Genomic DNA, 8,193 nt, shown 5'->3' on the forward strand with positions numbered 1-8,193 from the left:
TTTTCCACCCTCGTGGCCTTAGAAATCGAGCTCTGTTGCTAATTAGAGGACAAAAACTCTTTCTCACTTTCAAAATCTAGGCTCTGCGTAGATCAGGATTAAGATGGGTTTTGGGGGTACCTGTTTCGCTCTGATATAAGCATTTGAATGTAGCCATTCATCTGAAGTGATCATTGTTTATTTAATTTTAAATTTCACATTTAAATTACTTTAAATTTAATTTAAATTTAAGTGAACAAATATAATTGACATATAACATTGTATCAGTTTCAGATGTACAACATAATGATTCCGTATTTGAATATATTGCAAAATGATCCCTACGATGAGTCTAGTTAACACCCATTGCCACGCAGAGTTACAATTTGTTCTTCTTGTAATCAAAACTTTCAAGGTCTACTCTCTTATCTCTTCCAAATATACGAACAATGTCATTAACTATAGTCACCATTCTGTACATTACATCCCTAGCACTTATTTCATAACTGGAAGCTTGTACCTTTTGACCACCTTCCTACATTTCACCCCCACCCCTTGGCCCCCACCTCCAGCAGCCACCAATCTGGTCTTTGTATCGATAAACTTGTTTGTTTGTTTGTTTGTTTCAGATTCCACAGAAAAGTGAGATCATATGGTATTTGTCTTTCTCTGCCTTACTTATCTCACTTAGCGTATTGCCCTCAAAGTCCATCCATGTATTACAAAAGACAATATGTCCTTTCTTACAGCTGAATACAATGTTCTGTTATAGATATATATTTAATGCATACATAATACACATTTTGTTATATATATATATTTTTGGAATGTGTTCATCAAGTATTTTTTATTAACTATGGGCAACCAGTTGTTACAGGGGATATAAAGATACTTCTATTCTAAAAGCAGAATATTGAGAAGAAATAATGCATTCATATAAGTGGTTTTAACATAAGACAATTATTATTATATGTACTACAGTAAAGGAGTGCCTAAGGACTTTAAGGAGTGTAAGACATTGCGATTTCTTGAACATCTACTACAATGATTTACCAAGCACAGGCATTCGGTATTTGTGAACTGAAAAAATGAGGAAAAGTAACAGAAAAGACTCCTTTTCCAACTTCACACAACTGCTGGGCATTTCTTAAAGAGAAAAGACTCAGAGAAAGAGAGATTCAGACATGTTGAGATTGAGAGACAAGTGTATAGCAAATGGATATGAGAGCATGCCACGAGAAAGGGCACGGAAATAAAGAAGCAAGTTTGGCAAAGATGGAGAAGGAATAATTGAAAGCACATGAAGGGAACCAAAAAGAACAACATCATGAGTGCCAGAGAAAGGGATAGTGTCAGGAGGAGCTGGTCAAACTGGGAAATCACAGGCTTAGGCAATTGGCGAAGCATAAGAAAAACCTTGTGAGAAAGAGTTTGGATAGTGTGGATGACAGTGAAGCTTCATCCAAAAGTTAAGATCCACATGAGAGAGCTGAGGTCATATATTTAAAATTCCTTTGTAAGAAGTTTGTTGATGAAGGAAAGTAGGAAGAAGGGGACTCGTAGCCTATATACAAACCGACAGAAAGAAGCCTTCTCGAATATGTTGATGCTTAGGTCTCTCATCAAATAGCCACTTGTATTTTCTGCATTTGTATTTTTTGATAAAATTTGTTGGCATCTTATCTGAGAAAATTGCCTTGAGAATAATGAAGAGCAAGACATATACCCAGTCAAGATAATGAAAAATTGATGCTCTATTTGTCGACTCTATGATTCAATAGATTTGGTGCTCATCAACACAATTAGATGTCAGGAGTCTGACAAAGCCATGAAAGACTTGTTTCTTACCCAGAGGAGCCCTTTCTTATTTCTTCTAAATCATTTTCAATTTTACTCCCCATGTTTTCTGTCACAGTCCAATAAGAGTTGGTCTCAGGCATGACACAGCATGACTTTTCTTGGTCTCTCTTCTGAACCAAATCATTCCGGACCATGGGGACTGGGCTTGATTAATCTCCACTGTATATTTGGGATGAGCAAAGAAAATGAGTTTTGTTTGACAGAGAGTAAGAATACGAGACAAAAAAAAAGAAAGAGCCACACTGAAGAGGGGTATCAACCATTTTCTCAATCTCTCTCGCTCTCTCTTTTTTTAAAGGAGTTGTACGGGATGTGGCACAGTGATAGAAATTCAGAGTGTGCCCTGGAATTTGAGCTACTCTTCAGTGTGAGCATGTATGCAGTAACAGGGGCTTTCCATGCATTTATTGTCAATACTTCCAACACCACCTTTCCCCCCACTGTACAGGTGAAGTTTAAGTAAAATATCCAAGCATTCAAAGGTAGTGAATAGAAAAATTAGTACTGAAGCTGGATCTGTTCAAAATGAAAGCCTGCTCATTGCATCTTGTTTTTTTCTTACCCAAAGAAGAAGTCCTTTTTAAAGGGTCCATGGATCATTTAAGCATTTTCCAGAACAGCTGTTTTGGAAACAAAACGATTTTTGATGTGTTAATAACCTCTCCTGAATATTTTTATGACCAACGATGAGGGGTTTAATTAAAATAAGAATTTTAATTATAATTTATTTATTTTTTTAAAGTTTATTTATTTTTGACAGAAAGAGAGAGAGAGAGACAGAGCATGAGGGGGGGGGGTGGGGGGAAGGGAGAGGGAGACACAGAATCCAAAGCAGGCTCCAGGCTCTGAGCTGTCAGCACAGAGCTCCATGCAGCGCTCGAACTCACAGATCGCGAGATCATAACCTGAGCCGAAGTCGGACGCTCAACCGACTGAGCCACCCAGGCACCCCCAAATTTTCATTATAATTTAACACATACCTTGAAACTACTGGGAAGTACTTTGTCAGCCCTCAAGGAACTGCCGAGGGTTTCTTTTGAGGTGAGTAAATACCATTCTGTCTTTCTGTATTTGTGTAATTTTGTGATTGTTAATGTCTACAATACCCTATATTCAGACACTGTCACTTCTCAGCAGCTTTACAGCTAGGACAATGTGTTCCTACCACTCTACTGAAGAGTGGGCCTTTCCATGGCGGCTTCCACATGCTGGCAATCTTGTTGAGAGTATGGACTTCATCGATGAAGGAAAAATAATCCCTCCACAGTCTATTCCTATTGTAACATTTTTGCTGAGTCTGCAGTCCCCTCATGGTGTTCAAGCAGAGAGCTTTCTCTGATGACCCTTGTAGAGATTCCTGGAGTTACCCATGACACCATCTGCATTAGGCCCCAATTCCAGCCCCTCAGCATGACCTACTTGACAATAGCTGGCAGAGGACATGATGTGTGCACTACAAGTCCTTGATATTGAAGTGAACTGAAACAACGCAATGTTAAAGACAACTAAATACGTAGGCAGTACGAGAATTCATCAGCAAGTAAATCACAGTAAACTTAATCTCTGACCCACTTGCTAGGAATACTATGTGTTTTATATTTAGGTTTATGATTTCCTGTTTTCACATTATCTGGTTCCTTTTATTTATATTTTTTCTCCCCATTTCCCCCTGTCTTTCCATTTCTCTCTTCTTCCCTCCTTTCTTCCCTCTCTTCATTTCATCCTTCAATAATGTAAAATCTCCTACCTTTTTATTGAGCACTCATTTTGTTAATTTTATGTCATTCCCAGGACACTTCTGAAATGAGAATTTCCCAGCTTTGATGATGAGGATACCTTGCTCCAAAATTTAAGTAGCTTACTCAAGATGATACAGCTCATAAGTGACAGAATCATTTAAACCCTGAATCACAATCATGTTTCTACAGATATGAAAGAACATAAAAATGGTTTCTTCCCCCATGGGATTGGCTGAATGGTGATCTCTGCTAGTGTGGGCTTTCAGTTTCTATATGCCTTCGGGCTATTCTTTCTCTATTTTCCTACTTAGTGGAGTAACACTGCTAGGCCACAAAGACTGAAAATTTCCCTCTGGCTCATTAGGTATGAAGAGGTTTAAAAACAGATCATGGATGTTTTTTCCCCCTTGGCACAAATGCATCAATGCAAACATGTTCCTTAGAAATACCAAGGACCTGCAGTAAAATAATTATAAGGAATATTGGTTTGTCTTTCCTTCATTATTCTTTTGTATCCAACGGTCTGGGGATGGAATTCTGCATCCAATTGGCAGAAACCCTGACCTTTAAATTCATCCCCAAGACTCTGGAATGGAACTATGACTCTGTGACTAACTAATTCAATAAATACTTAGTATGTGCCATATGAATCTGTCTTTTCTATTTGTTGCCACAGACACTGAATGGAAGAAGATTAAGTCTTGCCAAATAATATGCAAATGTATATATAAAAGTGTCAATTCCCAAAGCCCTCAAGTACTTCAATAGTTTTATAAGCCTCTAAATCTTTGTACCAAGTAATGTTTTGTTCAAAATTCTTAGTTCTTTGTATTTTCCTGATCAAACCCTGACTGATTGAATATGTGGTGCCAGAAATAGGGAGTTGCCTAAGAAAATATATCTCTTTGAGGCTATGTCTTGGTGGGTGGAAAGGAAATGGATGTTATGGCGTTGGAAAGATGATGAACATATTTCACTGTGACAGACCAACTTCTTCAAGGGGACGGGCTGGTAACACAGAAGGTTAGCAATGTATACATGTAGTTACTGACTATTCCAAGTACGTGAAAGAAATTAATTTGGGAAAGGATCAGCTGGTTTGCAAGAATAAGTAAAAAAGTCTAGAAATTTGAGACCTTGAATTGGAAGAAAAGCCAGCTTCTAGACTTAAAACAGCAGGGAACCAAGCTGAGAAAGCCTTTGAGCAACAAAGACCAATTAGACTCCAGCATTGCAAAAAGTTCTCATTATGGGTGTATACTAGATCCTGATAGTTTCATGTTACCATTAAATTCAGAGGGAGGGCGAGAGGGGGAAGGAGCAGAATGCTGTGGATGAAGAGGAAAAAGAGTAAAAGTAAGTTTAAAAATATGCTTAAGGGATAGGTTTAGATGTATTTCCCAATACATGGAGCCAACTAGAAGCCCTCCCCCAGCCACTTTTTAACTGACTAATCCATCTGGACTAGAAAGTAAGAGAACAGTGCACTTGTATGATGTTAACCCATGGACGCTTAGAATTTTTCATTAAATGTTAGACTGTTCTAACACAGGAGGAGCAAAATGTTTTTGTTGTTATTCTCTGTAAAGATAATTTCTGGAATTGGTTTTTTGATATCTAAGTGACAAATCTTATTATGTATACACACCAATCCATTTCATCCCTGAACCTAAGCAAAGATGAAAACTATCACTTGCTTCTAAGTTCATTAACACATCAATAAAACAAAAGAACAAATCAAGCAAGGTCACAATACATTCATTCTCTGAACCTATATATACATTTTCCAAGGGGAAAGTAATACATATGTTGGCTAATCATATCATGCAATTGACAATGTGTGAAGATCATTGCCTTTGGCAACAAACAGACTTGAAGCCTGGTTCCAAAACATACTAGGTATCTGAGCTTGGCAAACTTACTTAACCTGTTTCTCCTTTTTGTCATCTTGTGATATTTACAACGTAGCACAATTGTGAGAACATAACGCCATGAAAAATATGGAGAAGCACACTTAGTTCTTTTCACTTAGTAGGTGGTCAATACCTGCTAGATCTCTTCCTTTCCCTCCTTTATCTTTATGTATCATAAGGCGTCAAAGAGATAATGGATGGTATGAATTAGGTAGGACTTCTTCAGGACATTACTAATAGGAGTCATACATCAAAACAGTGGGTCTTTGAGATTTGCCACTGTTTGCTGAAGCTGTCCCTACTTTATTTTTTAAGACAGTGACTTCAGAGCTTTCTAACATAACAAAGCATTCATGCAGTGCTTTGATTATAAAAGCAAGTTGACAAAATTGTGCATTTGGAATAATTACATCTTTACAAAATCCTCCAAAGTCCTTTGTGTCCATGTGTTTTAACATTTATTTATTTTTGAGACAGAGAGACAGAGCATGAACAGGGGAGGGGCAGAGAGAGAGGGAGACACAGAATTGGAAACAGGCTCCAGGCTCTGAGCAGTCAGCACAGAGCCCGACACGGGGCTCGAACTCACGGACCGCGAGATCATGACCTGAGCTGAAGTCAGACGCTTAACTGACTGAGCCACCCAGGCGCCCCTGTCCATGTGTTTCTAAATAGAAAGTAAAAATTCTGTGAACCTTGAGTAATATGTTGTGTGTGTGTGTGTGTGTGTGTGTGTGTGTGTGTGTGTCTGTGTGTGTGTGTGTCTGCTTGCAAATAATTCAAGAGCTGGAAATAAAATAAGCCTGCAGTGCAGCAACTTTGGAATTTAATGAATGATGTTTTGCCTCTCGCTCCCCCCATACACACCGTGCTCACTTAACCATTATCCCTTTCCTGCTGTGGAATCTTCTTTTCTTCCCCATGTCCTCCCTCTTTTCTCAAGGTATCCTACCCATTTGTCAGACGACATTTGTTTTTGTCCTTCTACAAGCCTCCCCTTAGGAATTCTACCTTTATTAGCTACTTTTGGTCCAACCTGTTGCTGTAGCAGGACCCACAACTGGCCTAGGTATGTGTGGTTCGAATCCTGAGGGTCCCTGTCCATAGCAGAAAATCTTAACCCTGTAGGGGATATTGGTGTGGAAAGGTACAAGCCCAAACTGAAAACTGTAGAAGAAAGGTGAGCCTACAATACCATGGAAAAGGTCTACACACACCAATTCTGAAGGTTGAAGGTACAAATTTGAAGCTGAAGTCAAAAGCAACCAGACTAATACATGGAGAGCGATACGGAAATTCTTTTGGTAATGCTAGAGAATGAAAAATTCCTGACTGGGAACTGCCCTGGCCTGCCCTACAGAGTCCGTCTTCTCTTTGCATTTGTAAGACTTCACTGTGTCTATTCATAGATTAATTAGGATGTCAGGCTACATGGCCTGAAGAATTATGTCTTGGTAGCTGAAGAACAATGTTCTAGGTCTTGCTTCACAATTTATTAGCTGTGTTATCTTACTCATGCTGCTGAACTGCTTCTAAGCCTCGGCTTAATAAGAGCACAGGAGGTCAAGTAATGCTTATCTCACGGAAGCACAAGAAGTTCAGTGAGATAATGCATTAGGAAATGTTTGCAAACTCAAAAGTGCTTAAAAAAATACCAGAGAATACTATCTGTGTGATAAAATTGAACATTACAGTATTAGCTGTACTATGGATATGAAATGCTAGTTTTTTTAACCTATAATTAAAAAAAGAAAGCTTTTTGAGCACCTGGGTGGCTCAGTCAGTTAAGCGTCTGACTCTTAATTTTGGCTCAGGTTATGATCTCATAGTTCTGAGATCGAGTCCCACATTGGGCTCTGTGCTGAGCATGGAGCCTGCTTAAGTCTCTCTCTCTCTCTCTCTCTCTCTCTCTCTCTCTCTCCTCTCTCTCTCCCTCTCTCCCTCTCTCCCTCTCTCTTGTCCCTTTGCTCCTACCCTCCACCCCCCAACAAAAAATATCCAATGGGAAGTATATATATTACTAAGTCATGCTTTAAAGTGTAAGTCCAAGCATACATTAGATATTCAACACATCTGATGTCCAATAAATGATTATTTTTCTCTCTGTGCAAATTTACTAAGCTCTTGGTTCACTTATGTCTCTTTTAAGAAGCAGAAACCTTCATAAATAGTCATTTCTCAGAACAGTACTAAGTTAACAAGGTAAATGATGTGATTTATTAATATAAGAAATACCTGAAAACCCTGGCCTTGTCACTGGCACAACATTTGAGAAAGTTGCCTACGTTCTCCATGGTTTGGTTTCTTCACCTGTAGAATGGGTATCAGAGTAGGTTGCTCAGAGGGTGTTCAAAAGACCAAATGACTTAAGGTACCTAAGGTAAATAACACAGTGCTTTTCTTAGCATAAAATAGATCATCGACACATGCTTCCTCCTTCTCTCTTTTGCTGTGGTTGTCCCTTTCTGGAAGGATGTGCACATGGATGCCCTCGCTATCTGGTTTTTGATGGGCTCTCTTTTGTGACCATCTCTGATTTTAAGGATTCTAAGTACAGAGGGGCTATTTCACAGTGAGTAGCTGCAAAGAAAGTTTCTTTTATTTTTTTAAGTTAATATATTTTATAAGAACAATAGACTTAGTTTTTCCCTGCTTGATAATTCCCTCACCATCAGCCTACCTACAGATGAAAGGGCTTTCTC

Source organism: Lynx rufus, unplaced genomic scaffold (genome assembly GCF_022079265.1).
Source record: "Lynx rufus isolate CCGP_SWC_20201006 ecotype Redwood Valley unplaced genomic scaffold, mLynRuf1.p SCAF_3, whole genome shotgun sequence".
Taxonomy (NCBI): Eukaryota; Metazoa; Chordata; class Mammalia; order Carnivora; family Felidae; genus Lynx; species Lynx rufus.